Source organism: Carassius auratus, unplaced genomic scaffold (genome assembly GCF_003368295.1).
Source record: "Carassius auratus strain Wakin unplaced genomic scaffold, ASM336829v1 scaf_tig00216223, whole genome shotgun sequence".
Classification (NCBI taxonomy): domain Eukaryota; kingdom Metazoa; phylum Chordata; class Actinopteri; order Cypriniformes; family Cyprinidae; genus Carassius; species Carassius auratus.
In genome coordinates, this window is record NW_020528462.1 from 1 (window position 1) to 22,197 (window position 22,197).

The 22,197-nt window shown below is 36.6% G+C and overlaps 1 long non-coding RNA gene across 1 annotated transcript; it reads left to right on the forward strand.

Moving 5' to 3' along the window:
• Window positions 1–2,692: 2,692 nt before the first annotated feature.
• On the forward strand, window positions 2,693–21,632 carry LOC113097388 (uncharacterized). Its single transcript, XR_003288839.1, has 4 exons — window positions 2,693–2,754; window positions 12,009–12,102; window positions 19,696–19,781; window positions 21,425–21,632. It is a non-coding gene; the product is annotated as an uncharacterized LOC113097388 (long non-coding RNA).
• The last annotated feature ends 565 nt before the right edge of the window (window positions 21,633–22,197 follow it).

Here is a 22,197-nt window from a genome sequence, read left to right on the forward strand (position 1 = left end):
CTACTGGTCCTAATGGCAAACAAGTCAAATACTTTTTGAAGCATGTGTGTGCATAATGTACGTATGTATCTAACAGAAATTCACTTACAGGGCCAGGCCAGTTTACAAAGCAGGGCAATTAGCACTAGAGCGAAATTCCATAAAAGCGCCGATGAGAGGGAAGAAATTCTGCGGGTAATTTACTAACAATGCGCACATTAACAGCGCAGACAGATCATTTACACAATCAACCAGCAAAATCTACCAAGAGCAGCGCAAATTACTATCTTGCTTTATTTGGTGCAAATACTAGTAATTTGACGAGTGTGAGTGTTAGTTAATCGCATTGCGTGATTCATTTTAATAGTCTTCTCCCATAAATTTCAGCTCTAATTCTTCATTGCATGTCTTGACAGTACTATTTTAACGCCAAAAAGTGGTTTGTGCTGGCACAAGCTATTGGTAAATCTGGCCCATAATATAATTATTATCAGAAGTTAAATTTAGGTTAAAATTATTCCTCTTAACATTCATACATTTACATTTACATGTGGCTTCTTTCAATAAAATCAAATAATTAATTGACAAGTGAATCGATTAGTGAATTATTGTTAGTTCTCACAAATGCAGGCTTCCGATGAAGGCACACAAGACTCTTTTGAGTCATAGAATGAATGCCTCTGGACTGCACGTCCAATATAAAGTGTGCAATTTTGTGCCTGAGCCAAGACCCCCCTCCATAACCACACGAGTTGGCGTGTTAGCCGCACGTCTTGAAATAAACCACCCAGCATGAAATGCACTCTGTATTGTACAGGGCCGTTTAACGCAGTTGAATGTGTGATTCCATGTTTTGGAGAGTGCGAGAAAAGCACAGACAACAAGGCTAAAATAGAAGCTCATCAGAAATCACATTTGTTTTGTTTCATCTCGAGCTGCCAGAGAGTTGGCATGAAAAGATTGATTGCGGAAGTATCCTCCGCCAGCCATGGAAAGTTCTGGAATGAAGGGGGTGGAGGGTGATCTCCACCTGTCTGAGTGGAGATAAAATGCGGATTGAGGCTAGCATGCTGCTTTCTTTAACATATTTTCGCTCCCTCTGTAGGCGCTCAGAGGGCACTTTGATCAGCGCGTTATCTGCACGGCTGAGACCTAATCCTGTGTTTGCTTCACGTTTAAGCCGGATCACCGTGCCCGAATCAAAGGGAATGGCCACAGATCAGAGGAAGAGGAAGACGTACGCATGCGAGGATGCACAGACTCACTCAGGCAAGAAAGATTACCCACTCTTGCATGCGTTTACCTTGGTACAAACCCTTTGCTTGTTCTACATACACAAACACTTCCCCATACACTGACTAATGAATCCTCATTTGCATAGGTTGTGCCTTCTATGTCTTTCCTCGGGCGTACATGTAGAAAGTGCCAGCTTCACGGCAGAACTTGCTCTTGGCAGTTGGTATCTGATGGGTCTGTTCTCACTTATCTGTAAAGCCAACTGCAGCGCGGAGCCAGCCTCCACGCTTCGTAGTGCAAAACATGCTGTTTCTCTCTGCTACCAGGAGGATTGTCTTTTAGCTCCATGCTTGGCTCAGTCCTCCTGGAGAGATTTAGCTATGACTAGTTGGTATTTTGATCAACATTGCATGTTCTAGTTCGATTAGCCAATTAGCTACTGTTAGCAAAGGGTCTGGATAGCTGATTGGCTGATTAGTGAGGGCTAGTTTATCAAGAGTTTTTGTAATTTTGGTTTTAGCTTGATATTGGTGGTGCTTTTTAAAGGAGAAATTTGGAGATGTTTTGTTTTTGATCTTCTCTACTTTAGCGCTCTACTGTTAACAGCTATCAAAGCAATGGTTTTGTAAAAAATGTAACACTTTCAATAATACATTTAGAGATAATATATTTTAGATTTCAAGTTGAATGTGCAAAAGTGTTTTATAGATATTTGGGTTGCACTTTATTTTACGGTACGTGTACTAACATGTACTTATAGTTACTTACAGTGTATTTATCTAAGAAAGTTCTGGTAACACAGGGTAACTACATGGGGTAGGGTTAGGTTTAGGGGTAGGTTCAGGGTTAGTACCTAGTTATTACATAGTTATTGTAATTACTATAATAAGTACATAGTAAAATAAAGTGCTACCGATATTTGTGTGGCTTTGTTATGCTGTATCTTGAAGTGTTTTTCATCGCCTTATTCCTTGAGCTTTGCGTTTTTAAGTTCCTCTTTTAAAAAATCTCTCATTCTGACTTGTTTGAAACTAAAATACATTGGCCGTGGAGTTAACAAAAATAAAATTCAATTTAATTGAAGAGATATTCTATCTATGCAATTATGCATCCCTTTGCATTCCTAAATCAAGAAGAAATGTTAGCATTTTTTACATTTTGTACATTTGTAATTTTTTTTTAATTTCTCAACAGGCTACTCTGGCTGCTGATTTCCATTGTGATGTTATGGCTGAGTCTCATGAGAAAGGCAAAGCAGACTTTTATTCCTTATTTTCTTGCTGGCAGTATGATGTGCAAAACACACACACACACACACACACACACTCCCTCCAATTTTTCTGTAAGCTGCTGGCAAGATGAAGACAAACTCACTTGAGCTCTATCAGCCGAAATGGAAGAGCCAATGGAAGTTTAGGTGATCATTTTAAATATTTGGACTGGGATGTCATTAAAGAATGCCTCCCTTATTTTGCAGATTATTCCACCAGCTTTCCAGTGACCTCCCCATGGTGCAATCCACACGGAGAGATAGAGCGAGTGAGTACGCCGCTGCCTCATTCACAGCCTAGGGAGATAATGAAATAACTTATGTAGATGTGCCTTTTTCCCGAAGACAGCCAAGTAATGGACCTGGGTCCCGATTCCACCAGTGAGAGGGATTCTGGGTAGCAGCATTTCATTAAGGCTGGGTCTGATCGACTCTGCATAAGAGCAGGGCAGCCTAAATGGAAGCTGTTATTTCCATGGAAAATAAAGGGGACAAGATAAAAGAAAGGAAGAAAAAAGCTGTAAAAGCATTAGCCATGAAGAGATAGGATTTGTGGTATTTCTGAAGATAATTCCCAGGTTTGCGTGGTGCATTTTCGCTAAAAGTTCAAGGGGAGATGCCCAGGGAAGGTGACTTTATAACAATGGCTTCTCAGGGGAACATGTCTAGTTCCATTCATTGATATGCTCTCTGCTTTTATGGCTCAGTCAGTGTGGTAAATGTTTATAGAGCATGAAATGCGCAGTCGCATGATTAGAAAGGACATGTTAGGCTTTGACGCAGAAGCTCTTCAGTGAAGGCAATGCAGGGACTGTCACATAAAATGCTGGATGTGGTTATGCAAAAAGCAACAATGAGCAAAGGGTAATTGTAGTGTTCATTGTGCGCCATGCTGCTGTAGAACCTCAGTTGACTTATGTTGCTTAGAAGAAATCCAATGCGAGACTTAGGTCATTGTGAAAAAGCGTATTCTTTGCAGCAGCTAAAGATTCCATTACATAATTTGCTAATTGGTGTGTTTTTTTCCCCTCATGCCAGGCCAGTAGTTGGCAATGTCAACTTTATAAAAAACATTACATGCCTTCGCATATACCCTCTCCTCTAGACTAAACATGTAATATGTATGCACATATGGACTCCAAACATTAAGACAGTCAGTGTGAACTGAATATGAAAGCCGTGCATGTACAGTATAGAGGCTTCAAAGAAAATAGAATTGGACTAAAAGCCACAAAGCTCTTTTGATTTCATGCGGTCTTATTAGTGCTACCAAGGATAGGATACATTTGAAAGACTTGTGGCTCTTTAATAAGAGAGAGATGAGCAAGAGCGACCTACGAGGAGACTGTAAGGGTATGAATGGGGTCATAAACCGAAAAAGTGTCACAGAAAGAGATGGAGGGCAGCATTGAGAGAGTGAGAGAAAGAGCGCGAGAAAGCCAGAGCAGAGGAGCATAGAAACTGACTCAAATGATGTGGGATCAGTCTCAGTAAATAAGCACCTCTCTGAGCACAGATTTCAATAAGAGAGAGCCTGGGCAGGGCAACACTTTAAACCCATCCATTATTCATGAGTCCAAAAGAGAGACGTGATCCAGCACAGAGAATGAAGAAGAAATCATTTCACCATGTATAAAGGCAGAATCCAATCTAGCGTCCATTAGTCCACACCTAGTCCTCTGCAAAGAGCGGGACAGCCTTGCGCTCTGAAAACAATTATGGAAATGAAAAGAGGCAAATGGATGGTCCACATCACTGAAATGACCACGGAATGAAACTACACGCATAGACAAGGCTCATCGGAGAGATAATCCCAACCGTATAGGGGCCATTGCAATGACCAAGCAGATGTCCTAAGTGCTATTTTCCAACTAACGGAATGGCTAAAGTGCTATTTAATAATTGCCTGCGCGGCAAACGCTAAAAAAGCACTAGCAATTATTGTTTACTTCTTTCTTTTCACTGCAGGAAATTGAGGCTGCACAATCAATATAAATACACCTGTTAAGCAAGCTGGGCACTTTGTGCGACTATTATTTTAACCAATCATTCTTTAATGGGGCCTTTTGTTTCACGCTAAACACTGCTAAGATTAGCTTCTGTATTGGTGCTTTTTACCAATTAGCCACTCCCTCATGATGGTGGGGCGTAAGGATGAAAAAGTGAGCTTTCATGCCAGGGGAAGGGAGGTAGGCTTCTATTTAATGCGAGGTAAATGACACATTCGGAAATGAAGCAAAATGAGAGGCAGTAAACAAGTGACGATGCAGTTGCTAACTGCCAAATAGTTAGCGCTAATAGTAGCATCCATGGATTTTGCTGGCTGCACAAAAATGAAGGCTGTTCTTGTTGGCTTAGGTTAGTATCCAGTCAGATGTTAAAAACAATGCAGATATACAGTGTTACCAATTGTGTGTTTGTTAAAATGTGTTATCCTTTTTCAGTCTAGTACGGAGACAGCTACAGTTGAGCTACACTTACTATCATTCAAAAGATCTGTTTCCTATGCTCTCCAACTTAGGCTGCATTTGTTGGATCAAAATTATTTCTGTGATGGCAAAGCTTAATTTTCAACAGCCTTTAGTCCATTGTTCAGTGTCACATAATCATACTGAAACCAATCTAATAAGCTTATTTGCTGCTCAAGAAATACTTATTATATATATATATATATATATATATATATATATATATATTATATATATATATATATATATATATATATATATGTGTGTGTGTGTGTGTATGTGTGTGTGTGTGTAAAGGTAGATTTATTAAAATGACTATCAAAGTATTACTGTCATATGTAGCATAGAATTATTATGTATTTAAATATTCCAGTATATTGTTGCACTATATGTTTTTTGACCCTAAAACAAAGGTCCAATGTCAATGTATTTTCTCATTTTTTAAAACTTCACAACCAGATACCAGCACTCTGTAATGTGATTCTAAAAGCATCAACATGTACAACAAGATGGCAGACATCCTATTTGTTTGGATAATCCCAGCCTTCATTTGTTAAGGCCGGACCGTGAGCTCGGAACTGCTTCCAAAATACTAATCGCTATAATTAGACGGCTTGTTTCCAAAGTTCTGTGACACGGGAACAGGTACAGATGCGGTGCATTACTCTTGTATAGCCAGCACCTTAATGACCAGACTCTCCATCTGCATTGTAAATGAATTAACAGTGTGAAAAAACACCAAACAATCCTGACAGGTCGATAATGGAGCTCGCTTTCAGAAGCCAGTGCTTTACTCACCTCCGTGTTTCAGAAAGATGTGCTTTTTCCTGGTTTATTTACAATTCAATAACACACGGCGGGTATTTGGGGTGCTATTCCTCTTGGTTGTTTGGCTTTTTGTCCTCTCATAAAAATCAAGAGAGTGAAAGTTATGAATAAACCAACACTGGTAAATGAGACTTATAAAGAAATAAAAACCCCAGCATGCACTACTGCGCTCAAAGCTGGAGACCGCTGTTCTGTTAGATCATTGTGGCTGTGAAGGGATATTTACAGTCTGCCAGACTCCTGCTAGAGTAACGGCGAATGTGGAAAGACCTGAAAGGCCGCTGCAGACACCGAATACCTCATATCTATCGCTGTTTTTTTTTAATATGGGATGCTGTATGTCTCCCGCTTTGATTAGATATTGCACTGGCGGATTTGAGGATGGCATTTTGGTGACTTATGTTTTGGATTATGCTTCGACATTCAGACTTTTTTCCTCACCTGACAACGTTGTGAACTGGTTGCGCAGCAACAGCGAAACATTTAGTCGCCTCGGTTTGATGAAACTGCAATTATTGGATGTTTTGGAGCTGAGTTAGGTAAATATTGTCTTTTTCAACTCGTTTTTTTTCTTTCTCCACACTTCAAAGTGAAACTTTTTTTTAGCGGTGTGATTTTTTTACTATCCGTTAATAACCCCCTACCTAAATGTCAGAGTTTGGGGGTTTTACGTGATTATGAGTGTTGGCTGTGTTTGTGTCTGTGCATGATTAGATTAATACTCATTAGAGACTATCTGTATCAGCCTCATTCCCGTCCCCCTAGGTGCTAAGCAACAGCAACCATGGCAATTAAAAACAGGAAGCTGTCATCCTCGATCACGGTGGCATTGTGCTGGCCCCTGGAGACGTTCACTGATATCATTTTTAGTCTTCTATCTTTACTCATACCCCATCTTCTCGGTTTCTCCATTTCTTCTGTGCCAAACTGTGCTCTCACTCTCACTCACATGCTAAATGCTTTATTGAGAACTTGAAGGAGGTTTATCTTTCAACAAACACTGCATTATAACTTATTGGACTTATCATTATTATCCACCAGATTTAATGCTCCAATTTTCTATCATCCACTGTAGACTCGGTGTACATGTTTTCCTGCTTAAAAAAAAAGTGTAAACCAGTCTGGGTTGCTGGTCTCCCAAGCTGCTCAGACTGATCTGATTTGATGGTTTTATAAAGGTTTTAGGCTGGTAGACCATCTCAGACCAGCAAATTGGATTAGGCCTTTTTTTTTTTTTGAAGGACACTTATTATGTCCCTTTTTACAAGTCTCTGGTGTCCATAGAATGTGTCTGTGAAGTTTCAGCTCAAAATACCCCACAGATCATTTATTATATAATTTTGAGTGAAAACAGAAACACACCGTTTTCATGACTGTATTTTAAAATGTAAATGATCCACTGTTCCACGCCCCCTTTTCCAGAGTAGGGCTATGTCTTTATAGCTGTACCTGGGATACTCTGCTGAAAGAAGCATCTGTTTGGTTTTGATTATGTCTATCACGATGAAATCATGCGTATTAAAGCCACATCAGTTTACATTTCTGATAAACGGTTTTCTGAGCGCACGCATCTGAAGCACGTACACAGACAACAGCTGTCACTCGGCATGTGAGCACTAAACTAAGTTCTCTTTCATGTCTTATTGCGCATAAACTGTTAAATACACACAAGGTTATGTCAAAAACACATAGAAGTTACATTTACACAGTCAGTTAAACCAGTTATTTATTTCCAATTTTCATTCTCTCTCTCTCTCTCTCATACATACACACACACACAGTTTTGTTTCAATTACAGAAAACCAAAAAAACTGATCTGTTGGCTTGTTTCAAAGTCTAGTTATGGCCTATATTCACATTAAGGAGAGAATGTTCAATAAATCAATAATTAGACCCAGCTTCATCTGCACCGCACAACCTTCCATCACTATAATTGAGCCTTATCAAGATGCATTTTGAAACATTTTTATGCACTTTTGGTTGCCCATTAGCTATTGGGAGAAATAAGGATGAAAGGCAAGTAAAATAAAAAGGACCCTTTTCTACAAACTTAAGAGAGATCCTCTCACAAAGGAAACAAAAGTTTCTCTCTCTTCTGAGGAAACTTTAATTGCGTGTGTCGTGGGCCCTTACTCGCTTGGCTCGGAGGGAACACCACTCTGATCCGTCCTTAAAATAGCTCCTCAGATGTTTGTCACCCAATGGCAGGCACGTTGTTGTCTTGGATCTTCTCATCGGTTGAGTCTCTCTGCTTCTTAATTAACAGAGGTGTGAGCTGCTTTTTCTCTCTCCCAGAGTTCCTTGTGTTTATGCTCCCTTCCTTCTCTCTTTATCTAGCTCTACCTCATTTGAAACTGTGGAGAAGAAACACACACACACACACACACACACACACACACCCACAGAATAGTGACGCACACCCTCAGATCTCTGTGGTGAGGCGGAGGAGTGCGGAGGGGTGCAGTCTGCTCCTCCTGCCACGGCTTACTCAAAACAAACAAAGTGCGTCACGATTAGGCAGGGCTCCATGGTCACTGTCAAAGGTGTCATGTTGACTCTTTTCGTTCCTCTTTTTTTTTTTTAGCACTTTGCTCCCTGTCGCCCCATCCTTCCTCGCTGTTATGTGTCACTTCTCGGCACCTTCTGTCACATGGCTAGAGCTGAGGATGCCACCTGGGCTGGACGTTCACATGGCTCCCATTAAGTTTCCATTAACGGGACCTGTCTGCCCACGTCCCCCCATCGACCAGCTACACCCGAAAATACATCCTGCAAGCTTTTAGTTTAACTGCTTATCGTATTAGTACCTAAATGCATAGATTGTGTGCGCATTGTGTCCATATGACTGTCAAAAATCTCAATAAGTAGCAGCAAATCGGCATATTAGAATGATTTCTGAAGGGTCATGTGACACTGAAGACTGTAGTTATTGCTGCCGAAAATTCAGATTGCAAAAAAATAAATAAATAAATAAATAAATTACATTGTAAAATAAATTACAATATAAAACATTTATTTTGAATTTGTTATAAAACTTCACATTTTTATTGTTTTTACAGTATTTTGAACACATAAATGAAGTTTTGTTGGATTTCTTAAAAAAAATAAATCATTAAAAAATGTGCACACATTCAATATTCATCTTGACAATGTTCTTACTATCTGTGCAAGTTTTTTTTTTCTTCTTTTATTAGTGTCTTGGAAGTAGTTATGTAAGCATGAGTGAATGAATGAATGAGTGGATGAAAGAATGATTGAGTGAATAATGAATTACACATATTTCATAACCATTTCATTCCGCAGCCCTCATATTCGTGTTCAAAATTAGTTCACTCCTGTTCCCCATCCTGTCAGGCAGTCTTTTATTACAAGAGGCTGTGTCTTTCATTCCTCTCTTAGCTGCTGGCTTTGTAGGGAAGCCTGCTTTCAAATTCATCTTTCCCTTCCTCTGCCAAACTCTAAAATATAGCGGTTTGTCCTCTGGGTGGTTCCTCTGGGCTCTATCACTCCCTCTGTTTGTGTGAATCACTCAATTTTCCCTCTGACTTGGATATTGTTTTTGTGGGACTAACTGGAAGAGAAGACTGAGTGCAAAAGGAGCCATTAGCTGTAGTATTTTTAGGTTTTGGCTTTTAGACGACACATTATTTTACCACATATGCTGAGGTATTCCACAATCCACCACTAGAGACTGCTGGAGCACCCCATTGAACAACAGGAGTCTTCTGCTAAAGACAGACTGTCCATGTATCTTTTGGTCATTTGATTTTCTACTTAAATAGAAATAAAGAGAAATGAAAAACAGTTAGATTTTCGTCTTTTCGTTGTGTTTAAGAAACGGAAAATGAAAACGTAGCTGGATTTTTCGTATTTTTGTTCATGGGTAAAAAATTTGATTATACTTTAATATTCTTTTTTCAATGTGTGGGCGGCACTGAAACGCCCCTTTCTACCCTTTTGTACTGCACCGATACGCGGCGAGCTCAGTTAATTTACAACAGGAGAGAAGCGACAGGCCAGCCGAGTTTATTAATCCTGTAGATTCTTTGCTAGCAGCGCTTAAAAAATAAAAAAGTACAAAATATTTTCATGGCTGCTGCATGTTATTGACAAAACACAGATTACGTTATTCAATGGCATTTGAATTTTACTGTATGTGATCTACAAAGGCGGGGCATAGCCTACTCATTTTATTCTATATGCCTAGCCTATTTAAGAAAAACCTCACAGGTAATATGTTTTCATTTGCTATTACAAGCAATAGCAACTGAAGCGATAACTTTTAGAGCGCAACGAGTAGGCTACTGCTTTTTTTTTTGTCAGTGGATCCCGATTCGCATGCCCCATCCCAATAACAGCGGAAAGAGCTTCAGCTCCATCAGTTTTGGTCAAGACACCCTCAGTGACAACAAAATGTTACAAAACTCTATTGTAAAATAAAGAAACCTAACAGGGTGTGCAATCTCCGTCTCCCTGAACTTCTTTCTGAAACAAGTCAGAAATGAACCAGGCTCATGCATCACAGACATCCTGTAGAACCATCTTTACAAAGCTCGACATGTCTACTTTTAAAAGAAACGATTGAAATAAAAATAAAATTAATCATTTTTATATAATTCAAATGAAACCAATGAGAGGTGCAGTGTTTCCAGTCTGAACTCATTATCTGTAATGTGGTCACATCCACACTAATTTAATTTAATTTAATATACATATTATAAATATATTTATGTGGGGTTGGGGTTTTATTTTATTTTATTGTTATTATGTAAAACAAAAACAATAATAATAATTCTGCTGTTGTATGTAATGAAAACATGTTACTTGGTTTTCTAATAGGCCTAGAATAAAATAATTAGGCTAGTATCATATTGTATTCAATGTAGTTGTATCACATAGGCTAAAGTAAAATTTCAGCACTGCCCACACATTCAATACAAATATTAAAGGAAAACGCCACAGTTTTTCCATATTTCACTATGTTCTTCCTTCAACTTAGACGAGTTGATATGTACTACCTATATATGACTCAGTGCGTACACTTAATCACTGTAGCGCGGTGCCTTTATGTTTTCCCTATTTAAAGACGGTTACATGAGCAGTTGCACAAGTAAAACGTGGTGATTTTCTAAGCGTATAAAAAATTATAACTATAACAAGAATGTAGGCTACGTCTAAGTTGAGGGAAGAACATAGTGAAATAGGGGAAAAACTGTGGCATTTTCCTTTAAGCATAATCACATTTTTTACCCATAAACAAAAATATGAAAAATCCAGCTAAATTTTAGTTTTTCTTTTCTAAAAAAAAAATAAATAAATAAAACTATTTCTCATTTCTCTATTTCAGTGGTTTTCAACCTGGAATTATATATATACATATATATATATATATATATATATGTGTGTGTGTGTGTATATATATTTATATATATATAATTAAATAAAAAAATAATAATATTAAACTGTAACTATGCGTCCACTATTCGAGCTCGCTGATTGGTTTAAGAATAAACCGCCGATTTATCTTAGATATTTTTGCTGCATATGCTACAGAACAACAGTAATTGTGCCAAGTGGTGCCAGCCCGAGTTATTTTCTGTTCATTGCCAGTTCATTCAATAAAGACAGTTAACAGTCTAACTTCTGAGTACTAAGTTATTAACCCAACAATAGCGGGTTCAGTTAATTTTTTTGCAGTGGGCCCACGCAAACATTTGTGTTTGGTTGTGTGGGCCGCGAGTTAAAAAAGGTTGGCAACCACTGCTCTATTTTTTTTAAGTAGAAAATCAAATGACCAAAAGATACACGGAGCACAGACATTATAGCTTAAGCTACTTGATTTGCTTTTTATTTAGCTTGTGTTACTTTTGTTTTGTTTAGCTTCATTTAGCTTTTTGTTTAGTTTAGTTTTGCTTTCCCTTTTGTTTAACTTCATTTTGCTTTCTCTTTTGTTTAGTTTTAGTTTTGTTTTGATTTGTGTGTGTGTGTGTGTGTGTGTGTGTATGTACTTTTTGTGTTGTTGTCAGCATGGGAAAACCTCACCATGCAAGAAAGCACTGAAGATACACATAAAAAAATACTAATAAAATAAACAGTTGCATTAATATGCTTTTCACAAATGCTGTGCTCCTTTTTTCTTTTACCAAAAACGTTACATGTGTCAGGTTTCCTTGAACTGGTGGCTTCATCTTTTTCTTTCTTTCTTTTTTTGTTTGTTTCATAAACAGCATCCAGTGCCGCCTTGCCCTGAGCCAGATATGCGCCTCCACAAATATGTGTACATCATCTCTGAACGCAGGGTAAATAAGGTCGAATCATCAGGTGAGAGTGAAACACAAAGTAACATGTTCTGACACCAAGCCCCCAGGTTTAAGCGTGAACATTTCTTCAAAGGTAAACATGCTTCGATGGTCTTTAACGGCATTTACAGCTAGCAGCACTAAGCTGAAGCAATGCCAACGTTTCTTTTGAGAGTGAATTAGTTGAAAGACACAAGATCAAGCATGTGAGGGGGATCTAGATCTGGTCTAAGGCTAAGGGTTAACTCTGATTCATGGTATTAAAAGGTGCAGTCTTTTCCCTATGTGCCTTCAATGCTTTAAATCCACATTTTAGGACTCTGGTTGAATGATCTGATGATTGAAAACAACTGGCAAGGAAATACATAACGTATTTACAGCTTTCGTTTGTTTTGCATTAATTATCATAAGACTAATGGGAAATGTTCTCTATTTTTAGCAGCTTTGATGCTAATCCACATACATCTTACGTGCAATCATATCTCCGTAGATAATAGGACACATTTCTGTAAATACAATCCCATAATGGTTCACCATAACATTTGAAGCCTGGTTTTTTTTTTTTTTTTTTTTTTAAATGCCACCCTTCTCTTTTTTTTATTTCTTACTTTAAACAGGAACTTCATCCCCCCCAAAAAAAAAAAAAAAAAAAAAAAAAAAATTTGCTGGTGGCCAAACAAAGAATCCTCTTGTGTTATTAATGAAGGACAATATTAAAGGCATGTGTTTTTTTAGTCTGTTTCACTCACTCCATTCTCTCTTTATCCCCCATCCTCCCTGTAACCTTCTCTTTTTCTACCCTCTATTTGAAAGACTGCCAAGCTCTGTTTGCCTTGATAATTAGGACCCAAAGCGTGCAATCGCAAGTCCATTATAAAAACAGCCAACGCCTGGGTGGTTTATTGATAAGGCATTACGTGTGTGGAGGCGTGGAAATGTACACAGAGCTGGTGGCACATCAGATAGATTCTCTTGCGCCTTTTTTTTTTTTTTTAAATGCCACCCTTCTCTTTTTTATTTCTTACTTTAAACAGGAACTTCATCCCCAAAAAAAAAAAAAAAAAAAAAAAATTTGCTGGTGGCCAAACAAAGAATCCTCTTGTGTTATTAATGAAGGACAATATTAAAGGCATGTGTTTTTTTAGTCTGTTTCACTCACTCCATTCTCTCTTTATCCCCCATCCTCCCTGTAACCTTCTCTTTTTCTACCCTCTATTTGAAAGACTGCCAAGCTCTGTTTGCCTTGATAATTAGGACCCAAAGCGTGCAATCGCAAGTCCATTATAAAAACAGCCAACGCCTGGGTGGTTTATTGATAAGGCATTACGTGTGTGGAGGCGTGGAAATGTACACAGAGCTGGTGGCACATCAGATAGATTCTCTTGCGCCTTAAAAAGAGGCCTTTATCCAGATTAAATGCCATTATGGTCCAACAATGTAATTCGCCAGCTTTTGATGTCAATGATGCAAAAACATATTAATGTAAAAGGGGATGGCAGAACACCTGTTCAGTAGAGAGTGAGCAGTAGCTAGTGAACTACAGTGAAGCTACAGTGAAACATTTCTTGTGCACCAACAATCTCCGTACTACTTCACATACTGTAAATGTGTTTTTAATATTTAATTAAATATTTAAATCTTAGCCTTTATTGTAGTAATTAGCATTCGTTTTTTTTCTGCCTGTACTGTAATAGTGAAAATGTATATTTGTTAAACTTAGACATATTTCTAATCAGATTAATTCCTACATATATATTTACTTTAAAAGACAGCATCAGTTACCTGAAACATTTTCTAAATGTTGTGTGCATAGTGTTCCAGTACAACTTTTGTCATCCATACTGTATATAGAATATGTACAGTGTTTACGTATCTCAGTGTTATGATATTTAATAATATTTTGTCTTTTTGTTTGATGTTTTATACAGCACACCTTTGCCAGTTTTACAGTTCTAGTTTTAAGATTTTAGTACAAAAATCCGTTGTAATTAACATTTCAGTGTTATAGTATTTAGTAATATTTTGAATAGGCTTTTTTATATTTTAAATTTTAATTTGAGTAATTCTAAGTTTTAGTGATTTTATTTGCATTTGTAATTTTTTTGTTCAGTTTTGGCTTTTATATTTCTATAAATGTTTTTATCTTTAAGTCATTTCCGTACAGTAAATTTTTGTTCTATGTCAGTGTAGCATTGAATTAGCCTTTAGTTTTTATGTTTCAGTTTTAATTTTCATTTTAGTTTTAGAGATTTTAGTACAGAATGTTAGAATTTTAGTACTATACATGTATATCAATCTTACAGTATTTATTAATATTTTAAATTAGCTTTTATTTTTGTTTTTTGTATTTTCAGTTTAAATTAGAATTGTTAAATTACATTTTTATTTCAGTTTTAAATCTAGTAACTGTAATTCTTTAACTCATTTCATTTCAATACGTTTAAGTTTTTTTTTTTTTTTACTAATATTTATTTTTATGTTTTATTTAAGCTTCATTAAGATTTTTGAATCCAGTTTTTTTCTTTCTTAGTTTTAGTTAACAATAACAACACAATATAACATTGTGACCAAATCTATGTTTTCTTTTTTCCCCCTGAATTTATTGGTGCATTGGAAAGCAGCTCTATAGTGGCATCTATGTTATCAGACTGCATGGGCTGCTGTGACTGGAGACGCTAGGAAATGGACCAACAAGTCAATGGAGAGAGAGATAGCAATAGAGTGTGAGAATGATATAAAGACAGCGAGAGATGGGGAGAGGATTTTAATATGTTTGCTGTCTCCCGGTTCCAATTGGGCCCCTCAGGACGTTGTGATATTTAAAAGTGACATGGCTGACCCTGCACATTTGCGATGTGTCATCATGCATCAACCGCAGAGGTGTGGATTAAAGCTCTCCCTAATGTTGTGTGCATTGGGATTTATATTTCCAATTAAGTCTGCAAATTATATGATCCATCCAGAGCTATGTGCAAGGGCCATTTTGGAAATGGGTGGCGGTGGTCTGTACCCCCCTCCCACCACCACTAATGGTAATATTGGAAATGCGATCCACTTTGTGGCAGGAATATTAATTTGCTTCACAAGTGTCCAATTACATTGTGCATTGTCACATTGTGACTCAAAGGGAATTGTCCAGCAAAACACATACAACTGAGCTATAGTGCACAGTGCAACAGTTCATTATGTTCATTATAAAATGCAACACAGGGTAAAGTTGTATTGTTTTCTGCAGGATATAGGAGCCCTAGCATGTAAAGATTACACAAGGCATGCCTCCGCCAGCTGTCCTGCGCTCTTATCTCAGCTCAGCTGGAAGCTAAATAGACATTGCTCTGCATGGAAAACTGGAACTTCAATATTCCTTGGACAAAAATAACCTTAAATACCAATATTACGATTAATACTATGACTGATACTCCTAATAAATCTTAAATTTGTCTAATATTAGTCTTATCATTCACGTTTTTTTTATTTTTGTTTACGGAATGTAATATTACTTTTATTCAACAAGAATGTGTTCAAAATACAAATTGATAGGAAAATACAATCAATCAATCAATCAATTAATTAATTTAAATAAATGCTGTTCATTTAAATATTCTGATTCTGAAAAAAAATCCAGAAAAATGTAAAATTCACAAAACAAAGCGGCAAAACTGTTTTCAACACTGAAAAGAATAAACATGTTTCTTGAGCAGCGAATCAGCATAGAAGAATGATTTCTAAAAAAATCACGTGACACTGAAGGCTGGATTTATTACTATGTATTAAAATAGAAAACATTTCTTATAATTGTAGTAACATCTCACAATATTAATGTTATTACTGTAACTTTATCCAAATACTGTAAATGCAGCTTTAGTGAGCATATAGGAGACTTCAAGCTAAAGAGTAAATAATAAAAAGTAATACACTGGAAGTATTCTTAGTAGTAGTATTACTCTTCTTATTAGTATTATTTTAATTTTTTTTATATTTTAATCACAATATTAATATTAGTTTAATTACTAGTCATTGTAATGTTATTTGTCCTCATATTATTATAATTATTATTAGCGTTGTAATATGAAGACCAACAACACTAATACTATTACCACCAATATTCAAATAAAACTGTGACTACTAAAACACAGTAATGGTGTGAGTACTGTCTTGGTCAGTCATTCCTGAACAAACTTTACCTGTCTTTTTCAATCAAGCATGCAAATATGGGCATGCCAAGACATGGCCAGTGTTTTGACAATTTCCTGTTTAATGAGACAGGGTTCGCATCAGTCCTTATCTGTGCAGATCCAGCATGCCAAGCACCCGGTTCAGACGTTAATTGCTTAAGGAATTGATAACAGTTATGAGGCCGGTCCGCCTGATAAACCCACATGTCCATCTGTCAAACCCGGCGCAGACCACGCACACACCTCTGACAGGAACACTGCTCCCCCCCATATCCTCAATGGTGTAAATTATTGATTTAACATGACAGCTATTGGAGATTGTGCTTGAATGCAGGGCTGAAGGAAAGGGGGGAAGTTTTCTGCTATTGCTGACCTATGACTGCAAAGCGTTTTTCTCAGAGGATGTTGAACCAAAGTGTTCAGTAGTCAGAGAGGAGGAAAGAAAAATGATGCTAGAAGAAGGAATGGGGTGTGAGGGAGAGGCTGGTCTCTGAGCGCTAAATATACAAACATGTTCACACATAGTTTGGTTAGTGAGAGTAACAACCAAATTCTAGAACTGAAGGACTCTGGACTGAACATTGCATTCTGTTAGTCTGTAACGACTGAACAGAAACACAGCCATATGTAAGGAAAAACAACAAGGGATTTTTGATAGCATTCAAGTCAGTTTCATTCAAATCTAAAATAATATTTAAAGGGATAGTTCACCTAAAAATGAAAATGATCCCATTATTTACTCACCCTCAAGACATTTTAGATGTATATGATTTTTTCTTCCAGACGATAAAGACAATAGGAGTTATGATTAAAAATGTACTGGCTCTTCCAAGCTTTATAATGGCAGTGAATGGCTGTTGAAATTCAATAGAACTCCGATAAAGTGTATCCATCCATCATGGAAAATGCTCCACATGACTCTAGGGTTAATAAAGCACTTCTGAAGCGAATCAATGAATTTGTGTAAGACATTTTTTTTCCAGTGGACGACATAGGACATAGGCCTTACTGAATCAGCCTAAATTCATTGATTCATACTATCAAAACCATTTATGTTGCTTAAATCAAGTAAAAATAGCAGTTGCAGGTTACCTCCATTTACAGTGTGTTTTCTGTAAGCTTGTGACTTAAATGTGACTTTAAAGGTGTCAAACGATTAGTCGCATCCAAAATAAGTTTTTTTTCCTTACATAATATGTTTGTGTACTGTGTATATTTATTGAGTATATATAAAAGCACATACATACATGATAAAGTTAGAAAATATTTACATGTATGTATTTATAATCATATTGGTTCCGATTCATTGCAATTAATCATTTGACAATAAGATATATATATATATATATATATATATATATATATATATATATATATATATATAGTAATCTCTCTCTCTATATACAATTTTTTATATACTTATACATTTTAATTAGACAATTAAAGAATTGTTAACAAAAATTTATTATATAACAGTTATATAAAAAAACTTGCACTTAATCTCACAAGGCTACCTACACACCAGGCCACCTTTCCAACTTATCCCAGTCATCTGGTCACTCTAGCAGCCAGAGCGGTGGGAGAAATGGCAAGAGGGCGGTTTTAAGAACAATAAATAATGTGAGAAGTATAAAAAGGATTTTTGGAAGAGTGAAAATGAAAGAGGGAGTGCAGAGACAGAGAGAGATTAGAAGGGGGAGGGAGAAAAGGAGTGATGGAGGAAGACAGCCTGAGGAGAGAGACCGAGGCAAAGTGAGAATTGAAACTTCTTCAATCTGACGGCGCGTGTCTCCCCGGGGTCCATTTTGATCTAAGCATATTTGAATGTAAATATAAGACCGGCTGCTTTTATTGAGTGGTGTCGGCACGGCACAGCTGATGACCACTGGCGCTGTCTGACACTCCGGCGAGATCCATCAGTGAGGAAATGCATTTATATGATGTGCCTCTCTCTACAATTATAGATAATTTATACACCTCCTGTTTACACCCATCTGTTTAAAATGTATAGCTTTTGTTCCCTTCTTATTCTTGAAATCTCTTGGGTCTGTAATGCTAGAGAGTTTGGTTTATAGAGTCTGATCCTTATAAAGAACGGCCAGCCTTCTGGTGATGGTCAGGACGGGCTGTAATTCATGAGTGAAAAGGGATCAGCTGTGCTCTTAAAGGCATAGTTCATCCAAAATCGCAAACATGAGTTCGAGTTGAAGTTGAGTTTTTAAGATCCAAAATGACAAAAAGCACCACAAATGTGATGAATTAACCAAAATTTTGATCACTGTTCACTGATATCCACCGTGGATGATTTGGGCATTTGTCTAATTTTTGAGTGAATCATTCTTTTGAGTCAAATCTTTTTAATGAACCAGTTCATCCAGTTTCCAATCCCAGTTTGAATCATTTGTTCAATGTTTTGTTCGATCAAACCGATTCGTTTCTTCACGTTACCACATTGACAACCTCAATGAAGTGAAATGTTTAACTTACATTGCTTTTTTCTCTCCTCACACAAATATATCTGACTTCTGTGATATTTTTTATTGTTTTTGATGCTTAAAACCTCCACTTCCTATTAGTTTCAGTCTTTCTTTAAAATGTATTATTTTATGTTCCATAGAATAGTGTGTGTGTGTTTGTGTGGATTATTCCTTTAAAAGTATGAAAAAGGTATTTCCACTCTTTTTGTTCAATGATTAAAAGACAATTACTCAAAAGAGAAAGTCGATTTAGGTGACATCTCATTAAATGTACATAGCAATTGCAGATGATGTTAATCTTTTAAGCAGGACGAATATTTCATTAATGTTTAAATAATGGAAGATTAAAGCATGCAAAATTTAAGGACCAAAACTCAAAGGCATATCAGTTTAAACTTCTAAATCTAAAACCATGCCAAAGCTTCAAAGATGGACAGCGACAGGAACATGATCAAACGTGTCAGGTGGACATCTTCGCATTTTGTCTCTGTTATTTAAAAGGCTCTCTATTTTCATCTAAACTCAAACTCTATTTGGGGATTTCTGTTTTCATGCCTTTCAAATGGTAATGGATCTCTTCAAAGTCTCTCTATCGCTCATTAGCAGCAGTTCAACATAAAACAGACTGTAACAGAGAGAAAAAGGATGAAGAATTTATTATTATATTTTTTTTTACCTGAAAATGGGATTTTCTGGTGCTAATATAAAGGATATATTATAAGGTCTTATTTAGCTGAAATTCATTGAATTTAGCAGTGTTTTCACCCCAGTGGCTGTAGAGGTATTTAATATTCTAAAATCTAGAGTAACGTCTGTATTAATGGTGCTTTCTAAGGCAAGCAATATTATTGCTGCTCATATTTAGGATATTTTAATAAAACTCTAACCCCAAGTATTAAATAGCAAGTACCTTTCCCACAGCATTTGCACTAAGTGATCAGTCTTGTTATATTTGCTTTGCAGATGAAATAATCTGATGAAATAAAGACTGAAAGAGGGATCTGAGCCATATCTGGCAACCAGCAACAATATTATGTCTGCCACTTTTGGTAAGCACCACTGGTAAGCAAACCGTTTTCATTGTTTTGATTAAATATACTCTTTATAAATGACATCCAGAACTAAGGGCCATATGAATATGAGAAGGATGGCAGCTGTGACATAGGTCCTCTAGGAGATGAAAGTTATTATTTGAGCGACAGCATTCGAACCAGAATCCCTCTACAGTTGACCTTCTCAAACGAGCGCCTGTAACCAAAACTATGCAAAAGAAGCTGAAAGAGAGAGAGGGGGGCGGATAAAGGGAAAGGGGAACAGATTGCCATCCGTCACAAAATAAACCCCCAGGTTTACCATGCAATCCTTGATTCTTAGCAACAGAAGTCACAATGTAGTTTCTGATGAGCACAGATTACGTAACAACATCTGGCTAATCCTCGACCTACAGGCACACGAGCATATTTTTTCTAATTAGATTTATTTACTGCTTTAGTTTGATTCGCCTTTATCCCTGGCATTTTGCTCCAGAAGCAGGTGTCATTAAACTTCTCGTTCCTGAGGAATGGATCCAAGATGATTTTTTATGAAGAAGAGACGGGGAGTGAGGGGATAACACATCAAGGGTGGCTTGCCTTGATCCTCGTAGCTTTGAGGGCTAGCGTGAGCCGTCAGCTGTGTGTCCTCTGTGATGCTGGATGGCAGAGAGGACATTTGCTCTTGTCTTTTTGATCTCAATCATGTGACAATTTATTTTTTAGATAAAGTCATCTCTCTCTCTCTCTCTATCTATCTATCTATCTATCTATCTATCTATCTATCTATCTATCTATCTATCTATCTATCTATCTATCTATCTATCATTCTGTGTATTGTTCTATCTGTCATTTTATCTATCTTATGTTCTGTCATTCTTTCACCCTCTGTCATTAAGTCATTCATTCTGTCTGTATGTTTATATATAAGCTGTATGTCCATCCATCTATCCTCTGGATAAGTCTTCACTCTGAAGTTTGCTGGAATGACATGACTGGATCATATTTATTGAGTCCTATTGAGCCACTTTCTTAATAAAAATGGAGCTAATCAGGGCTGGAGAAATTCACAGTTGACTGATTTACTTTGAGTTCAAATATTTGAATCCTTGATTTGAGTCCAACTTGTTTGGATTCTGACAAAGAGAAGATCCCACCCAGTGAAATCCAAGACACATGCAGATGTGATGAGAGAAGAAAGGAGGACAGTGATGGGAACCAGCGATGCTGACATAAAGATAAAACTCCTGCAGGTTGAAGTGTAATGGGAGGCCAATGAAGCCTTGATAGGTTCAATTTTATGGTTAAGAGGAATGTGAAAATGTATCCCAGTGGCCGACAGCTCGAGCAAACAGCTGTCTCCCCATCTCTGATTCCAATCGTCCATGAAAAAAAAAGAGGGGAAAAAAATACTGGCTTGCTCAGACCACCGTTGCATTCAAAGGTAGATAACGTTTGGGGAAAATAATAGCTTTCACGGCAGTGAATTTCACACATTAGCTCTGTGATGGAGGATAATCATCAGGAGCAAAAGTCAAAGAATTTGCACCTCTTGTCACGGAAGAACATGATTTTGTCCCTTTCTCTTTTCTCTTTGTTTTTCCTACGGTTTTAATGTGTCAGACAATAAGACAAAGTACAAAATATGTATGTTTCATCAGGGCACCCTGCAATGCATCTCTGATGAGCAGACGGCGACAAACGTGACCCATCCTGATTAAATACAAACTTTGGAGACATGAAACCTGGCAGGAGTAACTCACCAACTCCCTTGGCATCTTCTAATAAAGTCAGCCAAGCAGTCTGAGTGTGCCTGGCAAAGGGTCAAGGGTTGGCTAGTTTGCATAACCTCTTAATGCCTTCTTGAAACTACACAGTTTGCAGGTAAAAACATCTTACCACATTCTAAGTTATTATAGTTTTTTATTTAATTTTATTTTAACATTTTTTTTTTGTAGCTTAGATTTTGTTAGTTTTCACTTATTCATTGCAAATGTAAGTTTACTAAATTATATATATTTTTTTTCGTTTTGTTTTTGATTTAGTATTGTAGGGCTACCCAAGTTAATTCTCTGATACCTTTTGAATTTTTTGAATACCATTACATTTCTCTGCACAGTGTAGTGTTATTGCTATCTAGTGTTATTTTCATATTTTAATGCAGGTGGGTTGACAAAACTATAATATAATATAATATAATATAATATAATATAATATAATATAATATAATATAATATAATATAATATAATATAATATAATATAATTGTATAAAATTAAATATAATAAAAATTCCTATAAATATAATTTACAAAAAAATATTATTTTATTATTTTATTTTTTTCTAGTTTAAAAAAAATAATTTTACTTTTTTCAGTTAAAGAACATGTTTTCATTTAGTTTTTCTTAAGAATAATAATGCCTCCATTGATAATT